Source organism: Fukomys damarensis, unplaced genomic scaffold (assembly GCF_012274545.1).
Source record: "Fukomys damarensis isolate Sample0158 unplaced genomic scaffold, DMR_v1.0_HiC HiC_scaffold_16, whole genome shotgun sequence".
Lineage (NCBI taxonomy): Eukaryota > Metazoa > Chordata > Mammalia > Rodentia > Bathyergidae > Fukomys > Fukomys damarensis.
In genome coordinates, this window is record NW_022900928.1 from 70,857,153 (window position 1) to 70,870,557 (window position 13,405).

At 45.5% G+C, this 13,405-nt stretch overlaps 1 protein-coding gene and 1 long non-coding RNA gene across 11 annotated transcripts in view; one reads left to right on the forward strand and one right to left on the reverse strand.

Annotated features, from left to right (window-relative positions):
* Positions 1 to 13,405, forward strand: part of Gramd1b (GRAM domain containing 1B) — a 163,672-nt gene that overhangs the window by 46,268 nt on the left and 103,999 nt on the right. The window lies entirely within an intron of this gene.
* Positions 1,980 to 13,405, reverse strand: part of LOC104857980 — a 15,884-nt gene continuing 4,458 nt past the window's right edge. The window contains exons 2-3 of the long non-coding RNA XR_779025.3: positions 7,054 to 7,240; positions 1,980 to 6,122 (exon numbers count right to left, since the gene is read on the reverse strand). This is a non-coding gene — a long non-coding RNA (uncharacterized LOC104857980). The remainder of the gene's footprint in view (positions 6,123 to 7,053; positions 7,241 to 13,405) is intronic.

A 13,405-nucleotide genomic window follows, 5' to 3' on the forward strand; every position in this document is an offset into this window, starting at 1 on the left:
GTCTTAGTATGTAGTTCAGGCTGGCTTTGAACTCACTGTGGTTAAGGCTGGCCTCGATCTTGTGGTGATCATTCTGTCTCAGTGATTACAGGCATGCAGTACCACACTTGGCAAGATACATTTGCAAGCCAGGCATGGTGGCACATGCCTGCAGTCCCAGTACTCGGTAGGCTGAGAGGCAGGAGGATCACTGTGAGTTCAAGACCAGCCTGGGCTACATAGTGAGTTCCAGGTCAGTCTCAATTACATAGTGAGACCCTGTCTCAAAAAAACAACAACAACAAAAAAAATTTGCAAATAAACAAGTATACTACAGTGTAGTAATTGGCATGGAGTTATGTATAAGGCACTAAAACTGAAGAATTTGTTTACTAAGTGCTCACTATGTGCCAAACCCTGTGCAAACCCTTTTACACATTTTCTTAACACAGTGCTCTCACCAGCCCCCTAAGCAGGTGCCCTTTTCTACATATTGCAGTCGAAGACACTGGGGCTCAGTGGTATTAAGGGACCTTTCCCCACTGGCAGGTGTAACACAACTTCCCTGCTTGGGGCCAAGCGCGGGATGGTGGGTAAGAGAAAGACTCCGAGGGAGGTGCTTTGGTGGGGAGCCAAAAGATGAGTAGGAGTGTCACAGGGACAGCGTTCCTGGCGAGGAACAGGATGTTCATAGTGTGGAGGAGTGAGAAAGCAGGGCGTGTTCAGAGCCACAAATACTTCAGCTTTGCTGCAGCCTCAAGCCTGGGAGCTGGCAGCTCCAGAATGGCCGGAAATGATGTTTTGAACAGGGAGGCAGGTCCTTGACCCAGCTGCATGCCGCCATGATAAGGAGTGGATTTTTTTTTTTTTTTTTTTGAGACAGGGCCTCACTGCATGGTCGAGACTGACCTGGAACTCACTATGTAGCCCAGGCTGGTCTCGAACTTGCAGCGATCCTCCTGCGTCAGCCTCCCAAGTACTGGGGTTATAGGCATGCGCCACCACGCCGGGCTAGGAGTGGATGTCTTTTATTTACGGAGGAAAGAAACCCTGGCGTGAGTGATTTTTGAGAAAAGGAATACCCAGGTGTTCTACTTGAGCCAAGCTTCTGTAACAGAATACAAGCGGCTTATAAACAACAGAAAGTTATTCCTTGTGGTTCTGGAGACTGGCATGGCAAAGGGCAAGGTAGTGGCAGATTCAGTGTCTGATAAAGGTCTGTTTTCCCCGTAGACATCCATCTTCTCATGGCAAAAAGAACAACTCTGGTCTCTTTAGTCTCTTGCAGGACTGATACATACTCTTATAGGGGCTCCGTCTCAATGATCTCATCACCCCATCTCCTAATGCCATCACATTAGAGGGTAGGATTTCAACCTGTATTTGGAGTGGGGGAAGAGGCAAACATTCAGTCTTATCCTGTTTAACAAATATTTATTGAGCACATATTACATGTTATCTGCTCTGCAGGCATTGGGGGAATAGCTGTGAATAAAGTATCACTGTCTCCTCCATGCTTTCTCCCTAGTGAGAGAGACAGTAGACACATAAGGAAATATCAAGTAGGAATAAATGTTATGAAGAGAGTGAAAGAGGGTGGAAGCCAGAGTTTGCCAAGGACTGAGGTGGGCAGGACAGCTTGCTGACTGCCATGGCAACACGGAAGCAGAGATCAGATGAGCGTGTTCTGAGTATCGATGTGAGGACAGAAAAGGAGGAACCAGTGGAAGATTTGGGAAGCAGATTTGACGGAACTGACATTCCGCTCAGCGAGGTTGTGCAGGTTGCTTGGGCAGCAAGAACAGGTAGCAAGCGCAATCTGGGCTTTCCTGGATCGTGACTGGCTCTACCGCGTGCTGTGCGATCTTGGAGAAATTAGCTAACTTGAGTTTCGCTTTCCTAAAATCTAGATGGGTATAGTGATAGTGATATCTCCCATTCAGCTACCTTTTTTCTTTTCTTTTTCTTTTTCTTTTTTTTTTTTTTTTTAGTACTGGGGATCGAACTCTGGACCTTATGCTTGCAAGGCAAGGGCGGCACCACTGAGCTAAATGCCTGGCCCCAGTGATATATCTCACATGCATTTTGAGAGAATCAAATGTGTTTTGTGTGTAATGATCACAACACGATAGCATCTAGCCTGTGGCTAGCGTGGGAAAAGGAGGAAAAATGTGAAGAGCAGGCACGGTAGTAAGCTTAATTTAGACACATAGATTATAAAGTAAGTGCCCACAGAACCAGACGTGGTGGGGCATGCCAGCACTCGGGGAGACTGGGGCAGGAGGGTCAGAAGTTAAATCGTAGCCTGGGAACTTAGACTGTCTCAAAAAGTTTTGTATGTCTGTATAGGCTTATAGATATTTACATTTTCATAGGTACACAGATATATGTGTTGGGGCTGTAGCTTGGTATGAAGGCCCAGACTCAATTCCCAGTTCCAAACCAAACCAAAAGCGGGGACAAAGAACCTGTGCGTGCAAATAGAGACAGTAGGCAGTTGACTGTGCTCTTCGAAGCTACGGTGGTAAATCAAAAAGTATTTGTTTGGCTTTTTTGGGACTGGAGGATGTATAGCTTAGTGGTAGAGTGCTTGCCTGTCATGCTGTAGGCTGGGGTGCCAAACCTAAGGGCACGCATGCTGCCCAGGCTGTTTGTATCATTGAAAGCTCTGAAAGGTTTGCCATCCCTGCTCTAGGCCCTGAGTTTGAAGTTTGCAGACAGACAGACAAAAGATACAGTTAGGAGATAAAATGTCCAAGACTTGGTGATGAGTTATACACAGGGCACATGGGTATGAAGGAGGAAGGGCTTCAGCTCAGCTGGTCAGTGCCCCTGCTGAAAGGTAGGGAAGCAAGGTTTCAGAAGAAGCAAGAGAGAATAGGTCTTGATCACAGGGAAAGGATTCCCTCAGAGCAGGAAGTGAAGATGGGAGTACTTGCAGGTGAGTCCACAGGTGAGGCGATGGGAAGGTGAGATCAATAGCTGCAGGATCTATTTTCTCTGCATGGCAGGAAATGAGGTCATCCTTGAAAGCAGGGAAGAGGAATGGAGTAGGCTGAAGGTTGGTTATAATTACTTTTGTATCGTCTTTTCTCTGGCTACTTTAAAAGATGTTTGTGTCCAGCTGTCTTCCTGGACCCTCATTCCTTCCGTTTGGCATAAGACATCATCCCTTATTTTCTAGGTATGGTGTTAGGCTGTGGTTAGTTTTGTCACAGCACCTCCCTTCTGTGTGGGTCTTTGATTTCCTTATCTGTCTGCTCTGTAGTTGATGAGACCCTGAAGGACAGAAAGTCTCTTGTATCTGATGAACAACGAAGCTTTGGTTGTGGAATTCATGAATAAGCCAGTGGAGGGGCCCAGGCAGTGGCACATGAGGTCAGCGCAAGCCTCAGGTGTGGAAGCCAGGCTAGCTGGCGGCTGCTTCCGCCGGTACTAAGGCTCACTACTGGACTATACAGCTTCCTATTACAAGGACAGGTATTTTCAGTTCTTTTTCCATCCCAGGAATTGCCCCTCACAGCAAATTTCTAGAGCACTCTTGCTTCATCTACCTGCCCAGCCACTGAATTCCCTCAGCCCCGTGTTCACTCAGGTGACCCTTCGCAGTGAGGAGGGAGCCAAGTGGCAAACCCTCTGGGAGCAGTGCCGGTAGCCCTCCCCTCCCGACAGTGCCAGCAGCTGACATCACATGCAGGTCCAGCTCCATCCTCTCTGTCTGAGGACAGAGCCCGGAAGCTCACCAGGTGCCCAGAGCACTGCCAGGTGTGGAAAGATGGATGCAGGCTCTGTTTGGTGCTGTGGCTTGGGCTGAAGGCTGAGAGATTCTGATAGCATGAGAGGTTCGACCCTCTAACCCTCGGCCTTTCACCTCTCCGAGTTTTATATGGGGCAGCAGGGCAAGGAGAGTCTATGTGTCGGAGCCCTCCGTCTGGAGCACAGCTGGGGCAGCTGCAGAGGCAGGGAGTCCACAGAGCTCCCAAGTGAATCCCCAGCCCTTGAGGTCCCAGCTGCCATGTGGCTGGTCCTCCAGTGAGCCAATCATGGTGCAGAATCTGCGTGCCGAGACCGTGTCCTGCAGCACAGCTGTCAAGCAGGCTTACCACTACCATGTGTCCTCCCTGAGGAAGAAGCTGGCCTCTCTGCGAGCCAAGTAGGTGGTGGGGGTCCCTTTGGGTTGGGGTGGCCTGGTAGGTCTCTGCTATGTGACAGGTGCACAGACTTTAGTTAAGTCTGTGCCTCACCGTATGCCTCTCAGAAAAGTGCCCTGGCTCCCTGGATCTGTCTTTATAACTGGCCAGCTCAGTGGTAGCCTAATTCTGTTCTTTTTGTGCTAAATTAATTCTGTGGGTGGAGAACTTGGAGGGTCCAAGAGAAGGGTACCGTGGAGAAGAGTTGGTTAGGATTATCTGGGTTTCCTGGGTTAGGTCTTGTGAGGGTTGATGTCGTATGTTAATTTCTTATGTTTTTGGGGGAGACTTTTCCCTGCCAGCAGAGCTGTTTGAGTAGGCTGACATGGAGACGGGAACATAAGTCAGGTGTGGGCCTTGCCCTGCTGAGAGCCCCTACACCGGGTGAAGTTGTTCTGCAGCAGCTCCTCACTGACTGCTGTACAAGTAGAGAGGAGAAGTTTCTTGGAGGAGGAAGAGATTCCAGGCCCAGAGACCAGAGTTAAATGTGAATTTGGCAGGCATTTAAGAAATGGGGGTATGTAATCTTACAGGCAGGATTTTGCTTGTTTGGTTTGCTTTATTTATTTTTTCATTTTTACATGAAAGATGGGGCAAATGAGATGAGAGGAAAAAAAGAAAAAGAAATGGAGGGCGACACTAAATGAGTTTTAAAGGTATGTAGGAGCTAGAGGTAAAGGTGATTTGATCTTGGTTCTCTGTCTCATTGTTTCTCTTTTACACACACATGCGCGCGCGCGCGCGCACACACACACACACACACACACACACACACACACACACACACACGAGGCACAGGCATAGATGCCCATGATCATGTAGCCATCTATTAACAAGAGTTCTCTCCTCGGGGGCTCTTGGGGCAGAAGTTCTAAGGGTGCTGAGCAGAGACTGATTCACACAGTGAGTCCTCAGCAGATAAAGTGGTAGACTGAGATCCTCTGTTCCTACTATAAGGTGCTGGTTACTGGGACACGATTCTCCCCCTAGTGACTGTGGAACTCAGGAACATTTTGAAAACTGAAAGACCTTGGTTTGAATTCTGGCTGTCCCACTTACTGACTGCCTTGCTTTTGCAAAATCATTTTATCTCTCTGAATCTACCTCCTTCTTGAAAAGCACAGGTAATTACACCTACTTTGTGAAGGTTGTGGGGAATCACAATGAGATAAAATAGGCAAAGCCCTTAGCACTATGTCTGGCACATGGTAAGCACTCAATAAGTTCTAGCTTTTGTTATTACTGTCAGCATCAGCAGGTGTCTAAAGCTAAAATGTGTGTTTTGAGCTAGACTGGGAGGTTTAAGGACTTAGTTAATGTGAGCCACAAAAGAGTCCATGAGAGGTGATGCGTGGATTCTTAGTTTCCACAGGGAGCCGGTCACGTAAAATCTGCTTCTTGCTTTTCCAGTGTCTCGTGCATGGGGTGAGTAGCAGGAGAAGTAGGTGTGTGGCCAGGCTTCCCAGCCTGCAGTCAGCCAGCAGTACACTGGGGAGCCTACAGCTGATGAGGAAGCCAGCCCCATCTCCACAGAGGCTCACTCTGAGCAAATGCTGCAGCAGGCATGGACCTCAGTGAATAATTCCCAGAGGGTCCTCAAATATCTATTAATTTTCAGACTTTTCATGGGCACCGAAATGGTTTGATCTGTGACCACTCATATGCTCCCTCTTTGATGATCTGCATACTTAGGGAACGCATAGTCGTTTGAAAGACAGTGCATATGGACTTTGGGTGATAGAGAGTAGAACTTTCTTGGTCTGGGCTAAGCTCTTACATCTGCATCAGGGCAGAGAAGTCTGTGGGTTACCAGTCGCTCTTCCCTCCTGTGTTCCCAGCTCTTCACTTCTCTCCAGCAGGCCTGGCTGCTTCAGCAGCCTCAGCAGAACTGTCTGCAGGTGTAACCGTCACCTGCTCTGTGTTTCCCCTACTCCAGCATTTCTTCTTTGCTGCCTGAGAAAAAGGGGGCTGTTAATTATAGCTCAGCAATCTAACCTCTCTCTACTGACACCAAAGTTGGAATTTAGGTTTGGATAACTGGCGGGTCGGATAGTAAATTTCATCCCCTTAGCATTTGTGCTTCCTGCTGGGAGAAAGCCCCTCCTCCTACCAGCCATGGTGGAGAAGGAACGTGATTGGGTGACAACTTGAGGATTCAAAGCAGAGAATCCAGCCTCCGGCTTGCCCTGCTCTGTGCTATATATTTTTTGCCTCCCTGTTACTCGAAGGTTGGGACAAAGTTAGAGAACAAACTCCTGAATTCTCTTCTCAGCCTCTCACCGATGAATAATGTAAGCTCAGAGCAGCTCTTTGCTGAGACCAATCCTTTCTTACTCATCTAGGTATTGAGTAAGTCAGTGTACAAGAGGTTGATATTTCAGCTTGGTTGCTTATCTAGTGCATACCACCAATAAAGTTGCATGTGTACTTCTACAGTAAATACTTTAAATGTAATATGATGAGAGAGGTAGAAATTTTAAAAATATGAGATAAAGTGAAATTCAAGTAGCAATATTTTCTTAACGTATGACCATGAGTAAGTGTCCATGGTTGATAATGAACAACCTGTTGAGAATGGTTCTAAGGTGGTCATCCTGAGTCAGGTAATGTGTCTCATAATCACAGGCAGAGTTGATTCCGTATGCAGATTCTTGGTCCCCAGTCTTAATTTTGTGTCATTTGGACTCAGGTGGGCCTAGGAATTTGCATGGTTAACTTGTGTCCCAAGTGCTTCTGATGTCTCAAGTGCTTCATTCTCTGACTGTGCTTAGAGAAACATGTCCTTACCGAAAGCCTCCTGGGATTTTCTCCAGCTAGTGTCAAGCACATAATTCAATAGGGTTGGGATAGAAAAGGCCCTTTTTATACCTCTATTTTCTCTTACCTGTCTAGTGCATAGCCCAAGAATCACCATTCTGCAGCAAGGAAAAAGGTGGGTGGGGTGGGGTGTGTCACCAGTTTTCCAAGGTTGCTCAATGCTTCTTTTCTTGTCTTCCAGTGTGTGACCCATAAGCCATTAACTTCTGGGTTCGTCCCCACTTGGCCTTTCCTCTTTAATCTGAAGGTGACTGCTGAGATGGAAAGAAGAAACCCATTGTAGCCGGGGTTTAGAATGGTCCAGGAGTCTGGGAGGGGAGCAGAAGGAGTGGAGGATGTTTGTGAGTTTACTCCTCCAACCCCCATGCGTATGCACACAAACAGGAGCTCCCTTGTGTCACCTTTTATGTGGCAGTGATGTGTGAGTAAATTGAATTCTGGTTTGGATTTTTGAAGCACTTAGTTTAATGGTTGATATTTGAAACTCCAAGATATGAATGCTAAAGGATCTATGAGGGGAATGATTTCACCCTCTTACCACTTTTCCTTCCAGAAGTAAAGCAGATCTGTTATTTGAGTTTTGTTTTTTGGCCCTCAGATTCTTAAATGGCTGAGAGTTGTCCTTGTACATAAAGGTACAGAACACAGACCTACAGATGGGACTCTTACTGAGGGAATAATGGCATCAGGTGCTCTGTTCTCCTTCCTAATCCGTGAATTCCTCTGTCAATGCCTACATCAAGCCATCCTGTGTTTCTCTGAATAACTTCTATAGTGAGAAATTTGCTAAGGAAATTAGGGGTCTCTTTCAGCAGAGAAGTTGAAATGACAGGAAATTCATCAATCACACATGTAAACAGCACACCAAAGACAATGCAGAGTAGTCAGTTTGCAAAATTAATATTTAAGTTTTGAAGCATTTGCATAATAACAGTAGCTACCCTTCTGAGGACTATATGCTCAGCACTGTGCTTGCTTGCTTTTTTTTTTTTTTTTTTGTACTGGGGATTGGACTCTGGGTTCTTGTACTTGTGAAGTAGGTGGCGGCACCACTGAGCTAAATCACCAGCCTATCTCATTGCGCTATCTCATTTAATCCTAGTAACAATCCTATCAGAGAAATTACTATGATACCTATTTTCTAGGTGATGCTTAGTTGTCTACTCTCAGTGCATTTTACTGGCAGAGCAGTGATGCAGCTCCAGAGCTCAGGTTTTTACTTCCACAATTGTGGCTTCCAGGGAAAGAAGGAAGAGGGTGCTCTCAGGAGGCTTGGAACCTTGTGCAGAGCCCCTTTCTCCTGGGACCTAGCCGGTCCTTCTGTTTTACCATTTCCCTGGGATTTGAGCTCTAAGTGTGGCAGTGTGTGAGCAAGTCTGGGAAATGTCTGTTTTTCTTTTTTTACTTTTTATTTTACTGGTTCGTTTTATTTTATTTTTTACCGGTTCATTTTAGATATATATAATGATCACACTCATCATAGGGAATTTGTACCTGTACGTGATGCATCTTTCTTCTTCTTTTTTCCCATTCTCCTCCTCTCCTTTCAACCCCCTCCCCTCTTTTTCCATTCTTTCCTTCCATTCTCTTTTTTGTTGTCCTTTCTTTCCTTTTCCCCCTCCCCCTTCTTTGTTTCCTCTTCCCATTTCAGCATTTTCTTCCCATTTCCCGATATCTATTATACATTTTGGTCCGTATTTACGCTTTCAGTTTCTCATACCAGAGAAATCATGTGATATTTACGGATGTGTCCTATTTATTTCACTGAAGAATATGTTTCCAAGGTGCATCCATTTATCCAGAAATGTCTCAACCTTATCCTTTTTACGGCAGAGCAGTACTTCATGGTATTACAAACTCTACATCTTTATCCATTCATCATTGATGAATGTTGATGGACATTTGGACTATTTCCAAGATTTAGCTGTTATAAACTGTGCTACTATAAACAAATGTATGCATATATTGCTATGGTATGATGCTTTTGATTATTTTGGGAAAATGCCATGAAGGGGCATAGCTGGGTCAAATAGAACATCTGGTTTTAGTTGTTTGATCAATCTCCACACTGAAAGTCTGGGGAATTCCATAAGCAGATAGAAGAAGAAAAACACTGACAAGGAAGAATTAGAGCCCTGTGTTTCTGAATGATCCAGGTAGACATGTCTTAGATGATAATAGTTTGTTTGTTTTTTTTTAAGTCTCTCTAGGACATGATTCCTGGGCCTTGTTGATTTTAAGAAGGACCTTGGGATGTTACCCAGTTGTTTGTCAGTGCTCCGTCCATCTCTTTTTTTTTTTTTTTTTTTTTTTTTTTTTTTATTTTTTTTTTTTTTTTTTTTGGTACTGGGCATTGAACTCTGCTTGCAAGGCAGGTGTCAGAACCACTGAGCTAAATCCCTGGCCGTGTCCATCTCTGTTTAACAGCGTCTCTTTTTGATGCCTTTTTCTGGTTTTGCTCTATGTCTTCACAGCAGAACAGGGCTGTTGTTGCTCTGACCTTGCTGCAGGTACCAGTGGAAGCCCAGGGCCGTTAGCAGGAGCTCTCTCTTTTCTCCCTCTTCGCTGGGCCCACCGCACTCTTACAGCCCACCCACATTCTCCAGTCAGAATCCTGAGGCTGCTTCTTCTCATGAGACCATTGAGCCTCTGTGGCCATTGTCTGTCCCCTCTTCCCTCACTGTCAGCAGTATCAGGAGAGGGTCTACCTGAGGATCTCGTAGTGGCTGAGCCCAGAGCATTCGGATGACTCCTCCATCTTCTATGCTAACCCTTCCCAGTCTGCAGGAAATGGTATGGTGTGACAGTGGCCGAAACTGCATATCCCTTTACCCATCACCATCAAGAAGCCAGACAGTGGTACTGAGCTTTTACTTGGCTCTTTTACTTGCGTGCCAGCCCCTGCTCAGTTAAGCCTGTGGCTTGCCATATACTCTCACCTGGAAGCCAGGTGCAATGAGCTCCGAAGTCCTCTCTAGCCCTGGTGTAGGACCTGGGCAAATACTAGTACAGGTGTAGGAGCAAACCTCCAGGGCAGGGAGTACCAGCCCTTGTGCATTTATGATTGTTTTCCTTCCTGAAGCACTTGCATAACCTTCATCTGCGCTGTGCAGGGACCAGCTGCAGGCTGGAGGTGGTGTGACTGCCTAGAGATGGTACGTAAGGGAAAGTGTATAAACAGTGCCAGCTTTGTCTGAGCACCAAGTGCAGATGGCTTGGAGGATTGGGGGACTCCTGGAGCACCCATAGTTCCAACCCCTGGGTGCCCCTAAAATAGTAATTAGAAAGACAGTATTTTAGTTAAGATTCATTAAATATTCCTATCAGATGTCAGCACTGCTCCCCTGCCCCCGCCCCGGTATTGGGGATTGAACCTAGGACCTTGCATTTGTGAGGCAGGCACTGTGCTTTTGTTTACTTAAATTTCTGTGAAATAGTGTAACAGGTTGAACATCACTAATCTAAAAATCTGAAATCCAAAATGCTCCCAACTTGAAGACTTTTTGAACACTAACATGATGCCATGAGTGGAAAATCTCACACCTGAACACACAGAATGGATCACAGTAGGAACTCAGGTGTGCTAAAAATGTATAAAATTACCTTCATGCTATGTGCATACAGTATATATGAAACATAAGTGAATTGTATGTTTCAACTTAGGTCCTATCACCAAGATATCTTATTATGTACATGCAAATATTTAAAAAACTAAAAATTCAAAATACTTCTAATCTTGAGTATTTCACAGGAGGATACTAACCTGTATTATCACATCTGTTCTTTAGTTTAGAAATCTGAGCTTAAACTGAGTGTGGTGGTGCACGCCCATAGTTCCAGCACTCTGGGTGACTGAGGCAGGAGGATTACAAATTTAATCCCAGCCTGGCAATTTAGTGACTTAGGGAGATCCTATCTCAAAATAGAAAGGATGGGAGATACAGCTTAGTGTGAAGGTTCCATGTTCAATCCCCACTACCACCAAAAAACAAAACCCCAAAATATAAAACAAAACAACAACAAAAAAAAAAACCTCCATGACTTAGGTTTCATAACTTACACAAAATCAAGTTGATACTATATAATGTGCTAGACTTTGAGTCAGGTGATTTAACTCCAAATCGTAAGCGCTGTGCTACACTGGCCTGTTCAGTTAGTTGTACAGGCTGATGTCAAGAAACTACCACTTCTGTCTCAAGAATTTCTGGCAGCTAAGGAAGGTGAATCTCCTCTTCTTGGATTGTGTTGCTTTGCCCTGAAGATCTCAGAGATGGCACAGCAGTGCTGGCAGCCAGCAGGAAGCTTCAGTCTTGGAGGAACTGCCAGCTTCTCTAAAGCAGCTTCTTGGGGGTTGACCCTGGTGCTCTGCCTTTGCCCAGAAGGCAGGATTTGCACTCCAGTGGCACTCCTCTCTTCTCTCCCTTCTCACAGCGGAGGGTGCAGTCTTGGCCGTCTTCTTTGTTCCTAGTACCTGGGCTTCCCAGTCTCACAACTTGTTTCCCCACAACTGCTTCAGAAACTCTTCTACCCCAAGTCCTCCTGATAGCCTCACTTATCCAGAGAGCACCACCAGCCTTGCAAGACCAATGTGCACTTGACTCCTACAGGGTTAGCTTCCATTTCTGGCTTTCTTCATGCTGGACAGCTTCTCTCCACTCACAGCTCCTCCTCGATGTTACAGTCAAGTCCCCTTGTGGATATTCCCACTCTAACTCTTTAATCACTTATTTTTCCTTCCACTTTCTACCCAGTCAGTTTACCTGATTTTCTTTCTCTTCTGTATTTTCACGTGGACTCTTAATTGATTGTGAGGACTTTTCTACCAACTTCTCCCTTGCCCCTCTTCATGTCCAGTACCATTGAGCATCCCCTGTGATGGCTGATCTTGATCGTCAGCTTGATGGCCTAGGAGCTGAGTAGAGCACACTTCTGAGTGTATCTTGGTGGGTCATGAGGTTATGAATTTCAGGACTATATCTCGTCCCTGGCATCTTCTTCTCTGGCATTTTCCCTCTCTGCTTTCCTGCTGCCACGAGGTGAGCAGCTTCTCTCTGCCATACCTTTTTGCCATGATGTTTCTGCCATGCCATATGCCTAAAAACAATGGAGCTAATCAACCACAGACTGAAACCTCTAAACTCGTGAGCCAAAGAACACATTTCCTCCCTAAGTGTGGATGTCAGGTATTTTGTCCCAGCCATGAAAAGCTGACTAACACCTCCCTGGGTGTCTCTTCTTGTATTTCCTCATTCCTTTTCCTTATTTTTGGGACCGCCTTGTCTCTATGTTTTGATGTCTTTATTTGCCTCAGACAGCAGGTCACTTTATCTGCTGTCTGTCTACCTCTACATCATCAATTCCAGGAGAGATTTAAAATGCTCCACACTTGGGTGAGAGGTCACAGAAGCAAACAGGAAAATAAATAAAAAATAAAAATAATAATAATAATAATAAAATAATAATAAAAATAAATAAAAAGTAAACGCCCCTAGTACTTTAGTATTTATGATGTGTCAGGCATGATTCTAAGCCCTTTACAAAGGTTATCTCAGCCTTTATAGTAGCCTCTGAGGTGAGTAATATTTTCTTGTAGGTGAGGAAATGGGGACACAGAGAGGCTTAAATGGGTCACCCAGGGACACATGGCAGTGAGCGGTTGAATTCGAGGTTGGGCTCTTCCTCATGCACACTGACGCTAAAGACTGGTGGTTGGCAAGAAGAAGATGAGAAAGTCACACACATACACACATTTCTGGGGACACACACGCTATCCCCTTTTTCCTTCAGGGCTCTCTTTCCCATTTCTTTGCCTCTGCAGAGAACCTCACATTCTCTTTACACAGTGACCTCTCAGCTCTCCCTTTTGGGTTCCCTGTAGTTCTGTGACCCTTTCCCCATTTTAGTGCCATTTTTCAGCTAACAGTCAGCACCCAGTGTACAGTAGAGAGAAGGGATTTTATCTCTTTTTGGCAGAGGTGTCTAGTTCAGGTCTGTAGTCTCAAGACATGCAGAGAGCAAGCTGCACACTCTCTCTAAGCAAACATGGCTGCCTCCTGCTTAGAACTACATCTCCCAGAGTGCTGCGTGGGGAAGTTTCTCTGATCAGGTTTGGGGAAGTTTCTCTGATCAGGTTTGAAACAACCTCACTTGGCCTCATTGTAGCACTACCACCCAAGAGCAGGCTACCCGGAGTCTGCTCTTACAACAGCAGGTTCCCTGTCTAGGCTTGGCTGTATTTCCACAACCCCTTCTTCGTGTTGCTGCCAGAGACTTAAGCATCTTTTCAAAAGATCTGCCCCCACCCTAAGACTTAGTGCATAAATGCAGTGGTGAAGGAGCTAGAAAGTAATAGCTAAGGTAATCAGTAGGATAGTGCCCTGGAGAGAGAATATTACAAAAAAAAAAAAAAAAAAAAAATG